A 19,512-nucleotide genomic window follows, 5' to 3' on the forward strand; every position below is an offset into this window, starting at 1 on the left:
GCAATTGCGTTGTATGAAACATATTAAAACTACAAAACAATTCCTTTGCGCAGGAGCCATCTCTGCACAGGTGGTATGTCCCAAGGAGTGCCTAGGGCTGGCAGGAGGGCCTCCGGTTGCAGAAGACCAACTGCAGTCTGGTTTGTATATTAGCACTACATATGTCTGAAAAATGTACTAAAAGAAATATTTTTTTAAATTAATTGAGTATCCCAAAAATTATGCGATTTTTATGCTCATATTCTTTTCAATTCTTCGTTGCTATTTTTATACAATTAATAAGTACTGATATTTGTTGGTGCTTGTGGTAGTTTAAAATATTTACTGCTAAGTTTTAAATATATTTTCAAGGTCATATTTTTATGATGAAAAATTACATATGTTACTTTGCTTTTAATCAGCGATTTTATTTTCAAGCGATGAATTTATGTCAATCCTTACAGTTTGAGCACGACTATTAAGTAAATAAAATTTGCAGCACCTTTTAAACGTAAAGAAGTGCCCTAGAAAAAAATTTTGACACTAACTTGTGAAACTATATTTGCAAGAAAGTAAAATTCTGACATCAAAGAATACCAAATAGTAAGGCAGACAACACACTTCAGTTACTTATCTTATAGTTGGTAATTATTAGTGTCCGCAAATCGGTCTAAGCTGTTTCGAACAAACACAGCTGCCTCGTGGTATTGATTATAACATGGGTTAAATGGTTATCACAGGTAACAATTAACATCATCAATAGCCGAATAAGTTGCACACTTAACAGGTATTACCTGAGCCCGGTTTGTCGTAATCGTTGCTATGAATTAGTAGATACACTAGTGGAAACTCACCGAACTACAACCAAACTAACTCTTAACGTATCCGCCTCTTACAAGTAAGGCCGTTTGTCGTAAGATATCACTTACAATTTTCGTACAAAAACCCATTTACCCAAAGACGGCACTAACCTTACCTTATCCAGCTGAACCGCAGTGACCAACATACGTTCTTCCTTATTGCCACATTTCAGTATTTGACAGTAAATAACGTGCAATGCGAAAACACAATGCAGTTCTTATCGTAGACTTCCCAACAAAAGGTAACACTTAAATACGCACACACTTAACGGCGTTTAGAAAACTTCATAAAACACATACAGTGAAACTCAGTGCTCGCTCGGACATGGATATCACTAACTCGAGTTCTCGGTGAATCCAAACAGATACAAACTTGATCGAGTGAGGTTCGCGCGACTCTCTCCGTCGGAGGTTCGCGTCCTCCCTTGGGAATGGGTGTATGTGTAGTCCTTACCGTAACTTATTTTAAATTATATTCAGTAGTGTGTAAGCCTAGGAACCGATAACGTCAGCAATTTGGTCATATAGGAACTTACCACAAATTTCCAAAAAAATAGTACATCCTTGCTCAGTCCCGGTTCCTTAACCGTTTAAACAGAACCACAGAGAGATGTGCGTAATTGATTCCCCGTCAGTACACTCTCTCAACTAATCGTGCAATCCCTGATATAGGCTATCAGTACAAGCTATCAGGCTAATTCCGCAAATCCAGAGATCTCAATGCACAATTGATAGTAAAAAACACCAGACAGACAAACTAATGATAACTTATACTCCGGGCAATTTGCATGCAGAAAAGAAAGGTAAACGTCCCGAACCACAAATTACACCTCATTGCACTAACATCGTAAGCTAATCAGAACGCACTTTCCTTAATTGACGGAAACGCACCGACGCGCACAAAACTCACAGCAAAAGATGTAGATTTCGGCGTGTTGTTGCCTGCACCAGAAACGAACACTAAAGTAGAGCTGGTAGAATGTAGCTGATTGTAGCTCCTGCTTTCAGCATCCGTAAGTGGATTACCACGTCATCGGGTAGCTGAAAGAAGCGATTGTAAACACTTTTACTTCCAGGAAAATACTCAGCAGTAACTAACTCAACTTTCCTGCACAGGACGCGATGGGAGGGACCTGCCCAGTCAAAGTCTACGAGCGCCACTTCCCGCCTCAGCGACCACAGCAAATGGCAAGCCGATACCCCTGGATAGCAACGTTAGCGAAGAGTATAATCGATGGTTCTCGTTTTTTCAGGTAATTAGTTTAACACTAAGTGCATGTGGTTTTTTTTAGGAGTAGTCTGAACTTTACTTCTTACTCATTGAAGGCGTTGTGTCCCAAACTCGAAGGCAAATTTAAATTCCCTGACGGAAAAAATGTCACAACACCAAGAATAATTAATGTGGAGGACGGTGGAGCTGTTGTGTGATGATGCTCCATATGGGTTCGATTGGAGACAGATGTGATGATAGAGCAGGCTGGGGCAACATGTCGACACTTTGTGGAGCATGTTGAGTGAAAACAACTGTATGTGGGAAATACACCCTGGAACGCTGTTCATGAATGGCATCACAATAGGTTCAATCTACAGGTTGACGTACAGATTTGCTGTCAGAGTGCGTTGGATAGCCATAAGAGTACTCCATCTGATATATGAAATCGCATCGCAGACCGTAACTCTACGTATAGGTCCATTGCGTCTAGAAAGTAGACAGGTTGGCCGCAGGCCCTCAAATGATGTCCCAGTAACCAACACACAGCCGTCACTGGCAAAGAGACAGAGCCTGCTTTCACCAGAAAACTCGACAGACTGCCACCGCGCTGTCCAATGGTTTGGGCACAGCGGAATGCACGCTACAAGGCGTCTGGCTCAGAGCTGTCCTTGAAGTAACAGATTTATAACAGCTTTCTATGGCGCTATGATGTCAACCGCTGCTGAAATATGCCCCAGAACTACACGCCGAACGTATGGTCTTCGTAGTGCCACGTAGCCATCCGGAGACCGATCTTCTTGCGACTGTTTAATCTCGTGACGACCGATTTCAGCAGTAGCGCAGAGTGGCTACGTTCCTGCCAAGTCTTTCTACAGTATCGGAGACGGAGCATCCAGCTTCTAGTACTATATTACACGACCTCGTTCAAACCTAGTCACCATAAACGTGTTCTTGACTAACAGCAGCACACCGTGTCCACTATCAAAAGTAACTAGTGCTCACGGCTGCTACAGCGTGTATTTAGAGTAGCTCTGATGTCTCACAACTATTTCTTGGTGTTGCGACTTTTTCCGCCAGTGAAGGCTAGCCGAGGCTCGCACGATGCCGTGTGGTATATTTTGGAAAATGGTACGCCTAATAGTGTCGATACCTATTGCTTCAGAAGGGATTCTCATTACAGCTTTTCTAATTTCACGTGCTGTAACGTGGTTTAAGTAGTAAGGATCAGGGTCATTTAGCCTTAATTTTCTTTCAGAAAGTAGTTCTTATTAGCATTTGGTCTGATTAAAGCTGAAAGAACTTGTTCACCTTGTCAGCTGGCTTTTTCTGTCCTTCACCCAAGCTACGGAGATTCTTCCTCGTAATCTAAGCTCTCGTACAGTGCCACCTAAGGTATGCCATATTTTTGCATTGCAGACTTATTGCTTTCCCCGGTTGAGCAATTTTCTGTATCCTTCGTAGCACCAGCTAGCATCATACCTGTGGATGAATATTTGACATAACTGAAAGTTTTGTATTATTCGTATATGTGCCATGAACTTATTAATAAGTTTCCGGATCTTTGCTCAGTTGTTGGTTCACTGATTATTTGATGTTACAGCGTTTATGAGCACTACGCTCCAGAGATCCACGGTCGATATGATTAATGTTCCCATAAGCTGCGTGGCCGGCCATAGGTGGCCGAGCGGTTCTAGGCGCTACAGTCTGGAACCGCGTGACCGCCACGGTCGCAGGTTCGAATCCTCCCTCGGGCATGGATGTGTGTAATGTCCTTAGGTTAGTTAGGTTTAACTGGTTCTAAGTTCTAGGGGACTGATGACATCAGATGTTCAGTCCCATAGGCTCAGAGCCATTTGAGCCAATACTATTTGAGTAATACAACCCAGTACGGTTTCCTTGTCGGCAAGCGTTTACCAGAGACAAGTGCATTGTCAGGAATGTCTCTGGGGAGCATGATTTCACAGCTTTTATCCTCTATATACGTAAGTGATCGGACAGGCTACAGAGATTTACGTCTTTCTGCTGATGATTCAGTGATGTACGGCAAGGTGTCGACGTTGACTGGCTATAGGACGACGCAAGATGACGTTAACAGAATTTATAGTTGGTGTGATGAGTTGCAACGTGCTTTAAATTTAGAAAGATATAAGATAATGTGATCGAGTAGGAAAAAAACAATTCCTGTAACTTTAGAATACAGAGTTAGTCGTGTGCTGCATAACACACTCATCGATTCAACATCTAGGCGAAAATTTACAAAGCAATATGAAATGGAACGATGAGGTCAGGTTTTTAGCAGGAAAGGCGAATGATCGACTTCGGTTTATTGGAAGGATTTTGGGTAAATGTAGCTCATTTATAACGGAGGCGGCATATAGAACGCTGGTGCGACCCTTTCTTGTGTACTGCTCATGTGCTTGGGATACTCACCAGGTCGGGTTAAAGGAAAACATCGCAATAATTCAGATTCGTGCTGTTAAATTTGTTACCGGATGGTTCGATCAGCAGGGAAATATACTTTGTGGACTCAAATGAGAACCTCGGAGGGCAGACGGCGCACTTCCCTCGAGGCACCATCCCAGAAATTTAGAGAACTCGGTTTTAAGGCTGACAGCAGAACTATTCTATTGCCGCCATCGTACGTTTCGTGCAAGGACCACGAAGATGAGACAACAGAAGCTGGGTCTCGTGTGGAGGCTTGCAGACAGTAGTTTTGTCCTCGCCCTATTTGCGAGTGCAACAGGGAAAGAAGTGACTAGAAGTGATGCTGTGTAAACGAATAAGAGGCTGAACCTTTACTGTGAAATACACTCCTGGAAATTGAAATAAGAACACCGTGAATTCATTGTCCCAGGAAGCGGAAACTTTATTGACACATTCCTGGGGTCAGATACATCACATGATCACACTGACAGAACCACAGGCACATAGAAACAGGCAACAGAGCATGCACAATGTCGGCACTAGTACAGTGTATATCCACTTTTCGCAGCAATGCAGGCTGCTATTCTCCCATGGAGACGATCGTAGAGATGCTGGATGTAGTCCTGTGGAACGGCTTGCCATGCCATTTCCACCTGGCGCCTCAGTTGGACCAGCGTTCGTGCTGGACGTGCAGACCGCGTGAGACGACGCTTCATCCAGTCCCAAACATGCTCAATGGGGGACAGATCCGGAGATCTTGCTGGCCAGGGTAGTTGACTTACACCTTCTAGAGCACGTTGGGTGGCACGGGATACATGCGGACGTGCATTGTCCTGTTGGAACAGCAAGTTCCCTTGCCAGTCTAGGAATGGTAGAACGATGGGTTCGATGACGGTTTGGATGTACCGTGCACTATTCAGTGTCCCCTCGACGATCACCAGTGGTGTACGGCCAGTGTAGGAGATCGCTCCCCACACCATGATGCCGGGTGTTGGCCCTGTGTGCCTCGGTCGTATGCAGTCCTGATTGTGGCGCTCACCTGCACGGCGCCAAACACGCATACGACCATCATTGGCACCAAGGCAGAAGCGACTCTCATCGCTGAAGACGACACGTCTCCATTCGTCCCTCCATTCACGCCTGTCGCGACACCACTGGAGGCGGGCTGCACGATGTTGGGGCGTGAGCGGAAGACGGCCTAACGGTGTGCGGGACCGTAGCCCAGCTTCATGGAGACGGTTGCGAATGGTCCTCGCCGATACCCCAGGAGCAACAGTGTCCCTAATTTGCTGGGAAGTGGCGGTGCGGTCCCCTACGGCACTGCGTAGGATCCTACGGTCTTGGCGTGCATCCGTGCGTCGCTGCGGTCCGGTCCCAGGTCGACGGGCACGTGCACCTTCCGCCGACCACTGGCGACAACATCGATGTACTGTGGAGACCTCACGCCCCAAGTGTTGAGCAATTCGGCGGTACGTCCACCCGGCCTCCCGCATGCCCACTGTACGCCCTCGCTCAAAGTCCGTCAATTGCATATACGGTTCACGTCCACGCTGTCGCGGCATGCTACCAGTGTTAAAGACTGCGATGGAGCTCCGTATGCCACGGAAAACTGGCTGACACTGACGGCGGCGGTGCACAAATGCTGCGCAGCTAGCGCCATTCGACGGCCAACATCGCGGTTCCTGGTGTGTCCGCTGTGCCGTGCGTGTGATCATTGCTTGTACAGCCCTCTCGCAGTGTCCGGAGCAAGTATGGTGGGTCTGACACACCGGTGTCAATGTGTTCTTTTTTCCATTTCCAGGAGTGTAATTCTCAAGACTTATTTTGTTTAAACGACTCAGTAAGTGCATATGCTGAAGTGAAACATGAGAAACATTTCTCGCAGAAGTGGTCTATCGCTGCATGTGCTTCATAAATTGGCTATAGTGTCTTCTTTTTTAAAAATCTAGTAGTCACGAAAATGATTACAGCGATGTTTGAAATGCGCACGTGAAACTCTCTTGAATCGATCTTGATCGATGCTGAAAAATATGCAAATCGCGACAGGAATGACTCGAAAAAAAAATTATGTTATAATATGTTATGTATAAAGTGTATCACTAAGATCGTTTATCAGTCTCTAGTTACAATGACTTCCTCGTATTCACAATAAAGTGAATGTAATCGCGTTTGAAAGGCTATTTATAAAGGAATCCTGGAACCGTATCTGTGTAACTCTGACTTCATTTCATTAAGGTAAATGCAGGCACAACACCTAGCTGTGTCAAAAAATGTTGCCCAGGAGACGTAACAATACCGCAGCTCCTGTTGAAGGCCTGAACAAAACTCAGTTAGATTCATATAAGTTTTAGTGCATTGTGAAGGCTGTGATTGTCTTAGACGCTTCTGCAAACGGTATCTGATATAAGCCTGGTTTAGGTCCAGTGTAATTAACATCTCTGACTTATCGTAGCACGAAAACATGAATGGAAGTCTCGTAGTGAAATAGACTGGAGGTTTACTTTGTAATTCAGGTCTCTTTAATCAGCTGCTGGCCAAACCCCGCCTCATCTTTTCAGAACTAAAAATATTAGTCAATATAATGATGACACAAAGTATAATTATTCCTTCACGTATCAACTAACCGATATTGGCTAAGGTTGTGTCATCCGTGAGGGTAAGAGTCGGTATGACTGTTACCTTTTCTTCACGTTATAACTGACATCAGTTTCGTCGCTCCCAAGTCATCAGTGGGAACGTCAGGAAAGAAATCCAGTAAGTATATGGCCTTCTCGATTGCCAAGTGATCGATCTCGACGTCTTCCTTGCCCCCAACGGAATTACCAATGGTATCGTAAGCTCACAAAATTTACATGTTTGTGCTTTGTAAAGCTACCCTCTGGCTCGAATGTTTTATCAAATAACAGCCCAAAGTTTGCAATACTGCTAAATGACTTCCCCCTCTCACGCGGAATTTGAAGTTAAATAGTGGTATTTAATCGGAGTCGCTTAGTAATAACATCTCGTCCGAATTTTCCATCTTACATGTACCCACATCTGAAACCAATGATGGAATTTTTCAAGTTGAATCGCTATTCCGGTAACAATTCTCGCTGACTAAGGAAATTTAACTGCGTGAGTCCAAGCATACACAGTTTTTTTTCGCATATAACGCAAATGAAGGGAACAGTAGCAGTAAATCCTGCTGTCCTACTGCACATGTCAAACATAATAATTAAAACAGTTTCCGTTCCGTGCAGCTAGTCACTAAGACATTGCACATTTTCCCTTACGTACCAACTGGCAAACTCACTTAACATGGTTGGTACTCACTCACCCGAAACATTTCAGCACTAATTCTATTCTCATTACCGCCCTTACCCAATGTTGTCTCTACCTACAGCTTATTAAACTCGATTCTATCTTGTTCATCAACAGCACCACGAAAGCAAAAAGTTAAAAAAAAGTACAGATAATCTTAGCTGTTGTGGACTTTTACTAACAGCCTACATTTTAAATAGATGACGTGTAACTAGCGTTCAGAAGTTGAAAATATTTAATATGACTGTCGTTGTAGCAAGTCGTATGGACTACTAGTATACTACTACAACTACATTTATCACTACAACTTAAATTTCTGAATTAACTTTAAATGATAAAAGTTTAAAAGTACTGTAGAATATGGCACAAGCATTCTTGGGAACCAGTATACATTTTTTTCAAAATTTTTAAATATGAAGTACATGACTAGATTATAGTACTTACGAGAGATGGGTGTAAAGTACACCTTCCCCGTTGGTGCCGGAGGAATTTAGTTGTAGGGAGGACGGTTCCAGTTCTTCGAAGAATGAAAGTAATGTCAACTTGTCTACAAACGTCATTTCAGTAACAGACACGGCTGTAGTCATACATTCCCCGCCCGACGTCGGCAGCATGCCGGTTGATACAACACTTCATTTAAACTTCCGACATAGTAACATTCCTACTTATTTTTAATTCTGAACTCAGTTTCACTTTTCTCGAAGCATTAAACGTAACAGCTCTGAGGCAGACACGGTGAAACAGACCACTTCAAATAGAACGCCGGCCACGCATCTTAAACATAGAATTAATAGAATGTAAAGCTATTATAAAATATAAGGCACATAGTGTTCTCAACCACACTCCGCTGCCACTACAGAACTCAACCAAGGAGAGTGGTAGTAGTGGTAGTACTGAGTTGGTTTTATATATATATATATATATATATATATATATATATATATATATATGTGTGTGTGTGTGTGTGTGTGTGTGTGGGTGGGTGTGTGGGTGTGTGTGTGTCTGTGTGTGTTTGGTTTCGCTATATTTATTAAAATCCACTGCTTGGTATAAAAACAACCTCGCAGTCATTCAACTCCTCAATAAGGTAAGCTTCAGAGACGGTAAACAGGAAAAGAAATCACACAATAAGCTTTTGAACATTATAATAAATTAAAATCCGACACCACTGGAACGGTACCATGGCCATCGCGGCATAATTCTTGACGTTTCCACAATGTAAATCATGAATCTTTGCCTATTGTCAGTTTGAAATAGTTAATTGTTAACTCTTCACCCACGACGATAATACAACACTTACTTGAACCGTAATAGTTTTTCTGTGATGCCTCCTCGACACATAGACTTTCTGTTGTGTCAAACTAAGAAGAGATATTAAAAGACTATGCCTTGGTCAAAAACGTTTACTGATATATGCCGCCTTTCGCAATTGAAAGCTATGCAGTATTCATACACTTTGCCAACAACGATGGGTGAGAACGTAGTAAAACAACCCCATTTATAAAATACTGATTGACATTTGTGCACGATGAGTGTACAGACGGTCTGTTGCTGTTCCTATCTCTCTGCTATAGACGTGCACAGCAACAAAATAGCTAAGGAGACACTTCCTGCAAACGTAACATACAGGTCCTTGTGTATTCTCTGCAATTCTTATGCTACATTCGTTGATATAAGAAGTTAATTGTGGAACGTGATGATGGCTCGAGATATGATAGAAACAAAGTAATAACCAAGTTCTTTTTCTTGTCCTCCTCTCTAGCGTCCACGGCTTCATCCATCTAGGGGCTAAACCACGACGCAAGAAGGTGGATGAGCTCTTACCAACCAACAACCTCACTGACGTACAACGGCTACTGACAATTCCAGGCCTGTTGCTGTTCACCACCGTAGTAATGATAACATCTTCACTAATAAATGCCGACTATTTGCTACGATATCTGTCGCTCTTTCAATAATACGAGTAATAACAGCACCATATGCAGAAATAACTCGCACGAATATTAATTTCCACAATTCTATTGGAAATAAACTACTTCTTTTCCTCATGATGATTTGATTTATTTTGTCAATTCATCCCAAAACTTCAGTCTCAATAAATAAGCTCTTCCTTTCACATTTTTCCTAACTGCCTACAACAAAATATCCTCGTTTCCACACTAGTTCAGTCATAAACGACTGATCCTTGCTTTGTGCAATACGAAGTTAACAAAATAGAAGTTATGACTGTGATTAACAATAACACTGGTCAATCATTACTAAGGTATTAAAAATTGTAATGACACACATAGATACCTGCATTTCACCCAGTACAACTAAAGAAGCAGCGAAGTGCCACAGAAACAGTACAACTAAAGAAGCAGCGAAGTGCCACAGAAAGAATACGACCGTTTGATGAAAGATATTATCCAGCAACAAAATACAAACTTACATGAAAAAGAATTCGTTAGAAAAGAGAAAATTTTGTTTACGATGAATATACACACCAAGGGCATTAGTTATAGGGTCGTAAAAGGTAGGAGAACCAAAATAATGCCAATCAGAGAGTTCAGATAGAAAAATGCAACTAGAACGCCATCTGAAATCACTATTTCGTAAACAGCAGCACACCTTGCCTTGTTAATTCGCTTAAAGTTCTATTTCAGTTGACAGATCGCAATTTCACTCATGGGACCGTCTCCTCAAACTAAATACATAGGGTTTTCTATCAAACCTAAGCCCCAGTTTGGTACTAGGTCAGTTTGGGGAACCATGTAACCCTGACTGCTGCTATTATCGGAAATAATCAGAATGACGGTATACAATTAATAGTAGCTATTAGCAACGGATGATCCAGTCTCTGACGACGCCCTAATTCACACTCTATCTCTCTTCTGTCCTCTGAAACCCTACTCCTTTCTCATATTTTCATAAAGTCAGAAACTTCCTCATAACAAATCTGAAATACAAATCGTCAAGTAGGAAGGTATTTACTGTATTGTACTGTAAAAATCATCCGACATTACGGTAAACAACATTGTCAACAAAGTATATGAGATAGGATATTTGGCGATTTGGGAGAAGAAGATATTGCAGGTCTTGTAAATAAAACCGTTTTAAATCCAAACTACACTGCAAGGCCAGCTTATGTAAGAGAGTCGCTAGAAGCTGCACCATAATGACACTCGGCGCCCAATCTCATGGCAAAACCACTTGGACTCCGATACCTTTTGAGGAAGGTCTGAAGCAGACACACACAACCTGCACACTCTCCATGCCTATGTTTATCAGGCGAATACAGCATTCACTATTGAAGGTACCTGGCGACTTAGCAGAAGATTTTATTCAGTGCATTCATTCTGGGATTAACACATTCATGCTAGGACTCGATTTACAAATTTTAACATCTCGCTTGCCAACTCAGACCTGTGGTGTTGCTGTCACCTGTGGGAGCCACACGGCATGGCCCAAAGGTGAGTAAATTGTGTATATCATGGTGTTGCATGTGAACTAATAAATTCACCTTGGTTCTTTGAACGTTAGTACTGCTTTTATATATGTATAATAAAAATGGGGGTCCCTATTCAAAAAAACACAGTTGATATCGTTTGACCTATGGCAGCGCCACCTAGCGGGCCAACCATAGCTCCATCTCGTTTCCCACTTCAAGCTAGGCGAGCTTCGTTCTTTGTGGTTTTAAGGACCACCCTTATATATATATATATATGTGTGTGTGTGTGTGTGTATGTATGTATAATGTATTGTGCTGGTGCTCTGAGTACACACTCGAGAATGTACATAAGGTTTGTGCCCTGCTTTGTCCCCTGCTCTTAGCCAGCAAATTCTATAGTTTTTTGTGTGACATATTTCCCATGCTAATTCTGAATTTGGTCAACAGTGGTTATAGTTTTTTTGGAATGACATTTTAAAGAACTGTTCCACTTCTAACATGGGCATTAGTCTCTGAAAGTTCCACCACTAACATTTTTCAGAGGGCGATATGAAAATACTTTATTCCATATCGTCTTACAAGTGACCAAGATGGTATTCAGTAATACATTAGAAATTCCGCAAGAGCTGCGGTCGTTGACTGGTCGAGACACGCATCTGCTAGCTGCAGTGTCTCCTCAACGGATGTTCGCCAGTATCTGAGTGAACAGGGGAGGAGCATGTCTAATTCTGGACAAACAAAGTTTCAATTCATCGCTACAGGTAGCAGGCTATACTGGACAGACTAACCTGACCAGTTTGCAAAATGCCGCTAGATGGTACTTGGGCGTGGCTGGTAAGTTGTGAAACCAAACATACTCGTTCATTTCTATGGCTCTGAAATAGCAGATTTGGGTTAGCCAAGACAGTGGCTGTATTCATTTCACTATTTGTTTCTTTACATTTGCTAGATAATACAGGAGAGGTTTCCAAGAACTGAAAGCTTTCTAGCTGGCTGCACGAGATATCAGTCCTGTCAAGAGGATTGGCCACCATAAAAATGTTAATCCCTGTGAGAGGCGCGGCCTAAGGTGGGCAGATAGGCATTCATGACCACTCTAACAACCCAACCCCTCTTTCTCCCTCCGCCGGCTGACCAGGAAGCACTTTTTTTGTCGTAAGAATCATAGAAATCTCCGCAGAAGCCATTTAGTCATATAAGAGACCACTAGCCGGGTGTGGTTTCCCTCATGCCGCCTAAATTTTCAATACAACGTCTCATAATAACGTCCGGTTTAAACCTAGAGAATGTAGATTTGTGGCTCGGTCATGCTATTAATTTCTGGCATGCCCACACGTTTTCGTTCTTTCCACTTGCGGAACATTGGACAGGCCCTTTTGAGAATTGTACCATGTAGTAGGGGAGTTCTTCTGCCTTCCTCAACACCTAAGAGCTCTATTGGGTCAAAAAAGAGAAAAATCTACAAGAATAGGAGATCGTTTAACACCTTCATTAGGCTTTTTCTGGTCGGCATTTGCAATCTTCGTCACCATTGTCCAACGAATTTCTTCTCTGGCGAAATGCAGCGAAGATCCAAAGAGAAGCAAAAGGCGATCACCTGTACATTTCTGCAGAGTAATGAATTCGCTCTAGGTTGCTGCAGAGTTGTCACTTCACTTCAGGTTTCTGCAGAGTTGCAGCTTCAGGCTAGGACAGGAGAGGTAACTGATGATCTGAACCTTGCTGCCGTTGGAAGGATTTCAGCACTTGATCTTTAAGTACAAATGGGCTGCTGAATCTGACACTCGAGTTGTTGGTGCTGTCTTCCGATTTTTTCGCTCTTTCCCCGCCTGGTAAGACGAATCTCCGTTGCCCGCTTGGTCGCCTTTCAGACGCGAAGTTCATTCAGTTCCTTCAGCAGACTAGTGCGGATTTTAAGGTCACGAATCAAGCTTGTTGCCCTCGCTGCGCGTTTTGGCAAACGTATGGTGTTCACTCCTAAGTTTCTGTGTGCTTCCTACATTTAACTATTCAACTTACGTGGTCACTGGTCTTATCGGCAAATTATTAACGTAACTGTGTTTCATCCTCCCCACCCATATGTACCAAGATTATACTTCAGAGCTATAATCTCTCGTCCGATTGTCAATAGTTTCTTTTAATACACTGAGGTGGCGAAGATCATGAATTAGCTATATGCACGTATACAAATGGCAGTAGTATCGCGTACACATGGAATAAAAGGGCACTACGTTGGCAGAGTTGTCATTTGTACTTTGGCGATTCATTTGAATAGCTTTCTGACGTTATGATGGTCGCACAACAAGAGTTAACAGACATTCAACGCGCAGTGGTGGTAGGAGCTAGACACATGGGATATTCCGTTTCGGAAATCGTTCTGGAACTCAATATTCCGTGATGCATAGTGTCAAAAATTGGTCAAAAGGGCATCTTGTGACTAATGCGCTTTTGACATATTTATTATTTTATAAATGAAATATAAGTACGGCCAGTCTTTCACGGTAATTCCATACTCTTAATTTGTATCATACGTTTTTAGTCACAATTCTAAGACCATGTTACAGACCATTCTTTGGTTTAACTTCTGTGAAAGACACTCCTGGCAGTGTCGAAACCCGATTAATTCGTTAAAAATTAGTGACCGAGGGCTGTTTTCTTTTAATTGCATTTTTAACTCTTTGGTCTCTATAACCGACGTATCTCCGTCCACTGGCTTCAAAGTTATAACAATGTGAGATAATTTTCAAAGAGTGGAGAAGATACTACAAATATTTTCTATCCTTTGGACTTACGCTATACCAGAAACTGCTTCTGTCATGAAAGAGGAAGCTTCAAATTATATGGAGTCATGAATTGCTCGACATGAAAAAATACTGCTATGGAAGTTACTCCACTTGTTCATATTAAGGACGTGACAATTATAAATTCATGTTCGCATGTGTGTTGCTATGTGCTTTGGCAAGCTTCCTCGCCATTATCCCATCCCTTGAAATACGACATGTAACCATATTTCGGATGTAGGAAATCCTAGCAGTGGGAACTAGCCTCTTGTAGTTTGTAAAATAACCAAGACAGTCGTAACTACTCATTTGTCCTGTGTGAAAATGGCAAAGGTTTTGATTTTATATGGGGAAAACACATCAATTTACACGTAAGAAACTAGTCTACATGCATCTATATCTACATCTACATCCATACTCCACAAGCCACCTCACGGTGTGTGGCGTGGACTGGACGGTTTTTTAGGTTAGAAGGCCTCGGGAAAGTACGGGGTGGGCTGCAATCTCAAAGGCTGCATGGCAAATACAGGACGTGCTTGGATCAAAGAACAGTCGGAATTGTAGTTGTAAATTGTTGTAGTTGTGGTGGGAAAGTCCCTGAGCTTCAAGCGCTAATAGAAAGCACAGAAGCTGAAATCGTTATAGGTACAGAAAGCTGGCTATAGCCTGAAATAAGTTCTGCGGAAATTTTTACGAAGTCTCAGACGGTGTTTAGGATAGATAGATTAGGCACAATTGGTCGTGGAGTGTTTGTGTCTGTCAGTAGTGGTTTGTCTTGTAGTGAAGTCGAAGTAGGAACTCTGTGCGAAATGATATGGGTGGAGGTTATACTTAACAGTCGAACTAAGTTAATAATAGGCTCCTTCTACCGTCCCCCAGACTCCGATGATATAGTTGCTGAACAGTCCAGAGAAAATTTGAGTCTCTTAACAAACAGATACCCCACTCATACGGTTATAGTTGGTGGGGACTTCAAACTTCCTTCGATATGTTGGCAAAAATACTTGTTCAAAACCGGTGGTAGGCAGAAAACATCTTCCGAGAGTGTCCTAAATGCTTTCTCCGATAATTATTTCGACCAGTTAGTCCACGAACCCACGCGAATTGTAAATGGTTGCGAAAACACACTTGACCTCTTAGCCACAAACAATCCAGAGCTAATAGAGAGCATCATGACTGATACAGGGATTAGTGATCACCCGTTTCTTCCAAATCCACCAGAAAGAAACGCAAAATAATTTTATTTAAAAAAGCGGATAAAGTGTCACTAGAAGCCTTCCTAAGACACAATCTCCATTCCTTCCGAACTGACTATGCAAATGTAGACGAGATATGGCTCAAAATCAAAGATATAGTAGCAACAGCAATTGAGAGATTCATACCTCATAAATTGGTAAGAGATGGAACTGATCCCCCATGGTGCACAAAACAGGTACGAACGCTGTTGCAGAGGCAACGGAAAAAGCATGCGAAGTTTAGAAGAACGCGAAATCCCGAAGGTCTGCTAAAATTTACAGACGCGCGAAATTTGGCACGGACTTCAATGCGAGATGCCTTTAATAGGTTCCACAACGAAACATTGTCTCGAAATTTGGTAGGAAATCCGAAGAAATTCCTGGTCGCATGTAAGGTACACAAGCGGCAAGACGCAGTCAATACCTTCGCTGCGCAGTGCCGATGGTACTGTTACCGACGTCTGTGCCGCTAAAGCGGAGTTATTGAACGAAGTTTTCCGAAATTCCTTCACCAGGGAAGACGAATGGAATATTCCAGAATTTGAAACACGAACAGCTGCTAGCATGAGTTTTTTAGAAGTAGATACCTTAGGGGTTGCGAAGCAACTCAAATCGCTTGGTATGGGCAAGTCTTCAGGTCGTGATTGTATACCGATTAGGTTCATTTCAGATTACGCTGATACAATAGTTCCCTACTTAGCAATCATATACAACCGCTCGCTCACCGATAGATCTGTACCTGCAAATTTGAAAATTGCGCAGGTCGCACCAGTGTTTAAGAAGGGTAGTAGGAGTAATCCATCGAACTACAGAACTATATCGTTGACGTCGGTTTGCAGTGGGGTTTTGGAGCATATACTGCATTCAAACATTATGAATCACCTCCAAGGGAACGATCTATTGATACGTAATCAGCATGGTTTCAGAAATCATCGTTCTTGTGCAACGCAGCTAGCTCTTTATTCGCACGAAGTAATGGCCGCTATCGACAGGGGATCTCTAGTTGATTCCGTATTTCTAGATTTCCGGAAAGCTTTTGACACCGTTCCTCACAAGCGACTTCTAATCAAGCTGCGGGCCTATGGGGTATCGCCTCAGTTGTGCGACTGGATTCGTGATTTCCTGTCAGAGAGGTCGCAGTTCGTAGTAATAGACGGCAAATAATCGAGTAAAACTGAAGTGATATCAGGTGTTCCCCAGGAAAGCGTCCTGAGACCTCTGCTGTTCCTGATCTATATAAACGACCTGGGTGACAATCTGAGCAGTTCTCTTAGGTTGTTCGCAGATGATGCTGTAATATACCGTCTAGTAAGGTCATCCGAAGACCAGTATCAATTGCAAAGCGATTTAGAAAAGATTGCTGTATGGTGTGGCAGGTGGCAGTTGATGCTAAATAACGAAAAGTGGGAGGTGATCCACATGAGTTCCAAAAGAAATCCGCTGGAATTCGATTACTCGATAAATAGTACAATTCTCAAGACTGTCAATTCAACTAAATTCCTGGGTGTAAAAATTACGAGCAACTTCAGTTGGAAAGACCACATAGGTAATATTGTGGGGAAGGAGAGCCAAAGGTTGCGTTACATAGGCAGGACACTTAGAAGATGCAACAAGTGCACTAAAGAGACAGCTTACACTACACTCGTTCGTCCTCTGATAGAATACTGCTGCGCGGTGTGGGTTCCTTACCAGGTGGGATTGACGGAGGACATCGAAAGGGCGCAAAAAAGGGCAGCTTGTTTTGTATTATCACGTAATAGGGGAGAGAGTGTGGCAGATATGATACGCGACTTGGGATGGAAGTCATTAAAGCAATGACGTTTTTCGTCGCGGCGAGATCTATTTACGAAATTTCAGTCATCAACTTTCTCTTCTGAATGCGAAAATATTTTGTTGAGCCCAACCTACATAGGTAGAAATGATCATAAAAAAAATAAGCTGTTCGGGAGAGGAATGGCAGAGTAATCACGTAGATGTACATGTAGATGTAGATGTACCTACACAAACCTAGCAACAAACTCTCGGACCCCTGATACCCAGAATCAGTGATGTTTTTCGTTCCAGAGATTGACAAACAGGCTGTTAAGCAGGAAGACATATTTTGGCTCTTCAGTGTCTGTATAAGTTTTATGACTATAACGAATTCGCATTTACAAACAAATCATAAAGCTAATATGTATATTATTCTGCTTACAATGTAATGACATTGATGTCTGTATATGTATTGCGCTAGAAAATAAACTTTCTACTGTAGTAGCAATAAAACGTATGTGTGGATGATCAAATGTGAAACTTAAGCAAGTACACCAAAGAACGAAACTCCTCTTTAATAACCATTGACATGACAGTCTGAAGGCCCTGTTCGCAGTTTTTCTTTGGTTTTAAGCTAAACATGATCCAAAGACGGTGTAAGAGAGAAAATATTAATCCAAGGTTAAAAATAGCCCTACCTCTGGCAGCACATCTTGCGTAAAAGTACACTTATTTGTAAGAACGCTACATTGAAAGATGTGCCTCAACCACAGCTAGATGTAATAAAAAATTTATATATACACTTTTTTCTCAGACTCAAATATGGACTGCACTCATGTATATTCACTAGATTGTAATCCGACGAACAAACAACTTGAACTTCTGTGGCCCGTATTCCATCCTACTTGTTATGTAATCAAAGACAACACAATACTATATCTATTGTATGTAAGAGAAGTTTTTGGCTGAACATATAAACAGATATAAATAGAAGGCTACAGAATGTCAAAAGTACTGTTAACAGTGTAATATTTCCATACAAAAAGAATTGACATACTTATTCGCTTTCTTATAACTCTGTAATAACTGGCTGCATTCAGGCGAGGTTTCGTAGGCTGCATGTTTATCGACGTAATTGTCCACTTTTTTTTATAACAGCTCATAAATGTATCGGACGCTCTTTAGAACACTCATCTTGTTCCTACGTCTTGAGCCTAGCAGACTGAAGTGATTTGGGGGAGGGAACCAAACAGCTAGGTCATCGGACCCATCAGAGTAGGGAAGGATGGGGAAAGATGTCGGCCGTACCCTTTCGTAGGAACCTACCCTGCATTGGCCTGAGGCGATTTAGGGAAATCACGGAACATCGGAAGGAAGATGGCCGAGAGCGGTTTTGAACCGACGTCGTCGCGAGTGCAAGTCCATTGTGCCAACCACTGCGCCACCTTACTCAGTGACTAAAGTGAGACCAGTACGTACTCGCGCCATTGACTTCTTGTTGTATGTAATAAATACGCAATCGTGATACTAGAACTATTTAAATATTACGCCATTTCGTATTTAAGATTTGTGTTTCTGACACCAATAACCTTAGGAACTTTGGTTTTTTTCAAGCTTTTTCTCTGAAATGTTTCGTGATTTATCTGCCGGTCGAACGATCGAGCAAGTGGGTGTTCTATTGTAATTTATTCCACTATGAAAGTCGAACCTTCTTCTTTGCTGACGTTATCCTTTGAATAAAGTTGCGATTCTGAATCTCTGCTTATACATTTTCTTTTATCATCCCCGTCATTAGATATTTCACGTAATGAAGATCAGTATTTTTCAATATTCCGTAGTATTCATGACAAGTCACTTAATAAGGTTACTTAAACTTAATACAATTCATCAATTTTAGTGAACTACATATTTTTGTCGAGATCGTTCAGTGCGTTGTTCGTGACTCTCCATTTGGTGAAACTGCCATTATCACCTTTGTACATAAACCATGTCGTCTCGATACTGTGTATTATGTAAACTTTCTAATATAATTTCCGAAATTAGAATAATTATACAAAAATGGTTCAAATGGCTCTGAGCACTATGGGACTCAACATCTGTGGTCGTAAGTCCCCTAGAACTTACAACTACTTAAACCTAACTAACCTAAGGACATCCCACACATCCATGCCCGAGGCAGGATTCGAACCTGCGATCGTAGCAGCTGCGCGTTTTCTGACTGAGCGCCTAGAACCGCTTGACCACCGCGGCCGGTTAGAATAATTATACACAAATTCAAAACTGGTTGCAGCTTTTCCCTGAAGCATACCCAGTTGCACAAATTTTCAACGACCACACAGTTATATTGTTTACTCAGACTTGTGATGCATTGTTATTTAGACATCAGGTATGCTAGAAATAGCAATGTTGGTAAAGGATTTTTGTATATAACGTATTTTTCACCTAGTAAAGATTTTAGTTCATTCTTAATTAGCTTTGCAATGCAGGTCGTTAACAAGTCACTGTTGGACATAATATGCCACTTAGAGCAACGTCATGA

Source organism: Schistocerca americana, chromosome 8 (genome assembly GCF_021461395.2).
Source record: "Schistocerca americana isolate TAMUIC-IGC-003095 chromosome 8, iqSchAmer2.1, whole genome shotgun sequence".
Classification (NCBI taxonomy): domain Eukaryota; kingdom Metazoa; phylum Arthropoda; class Insecta; order Orthoptera; family Acrididae; genus Schistocerca; species Schistocerca americana.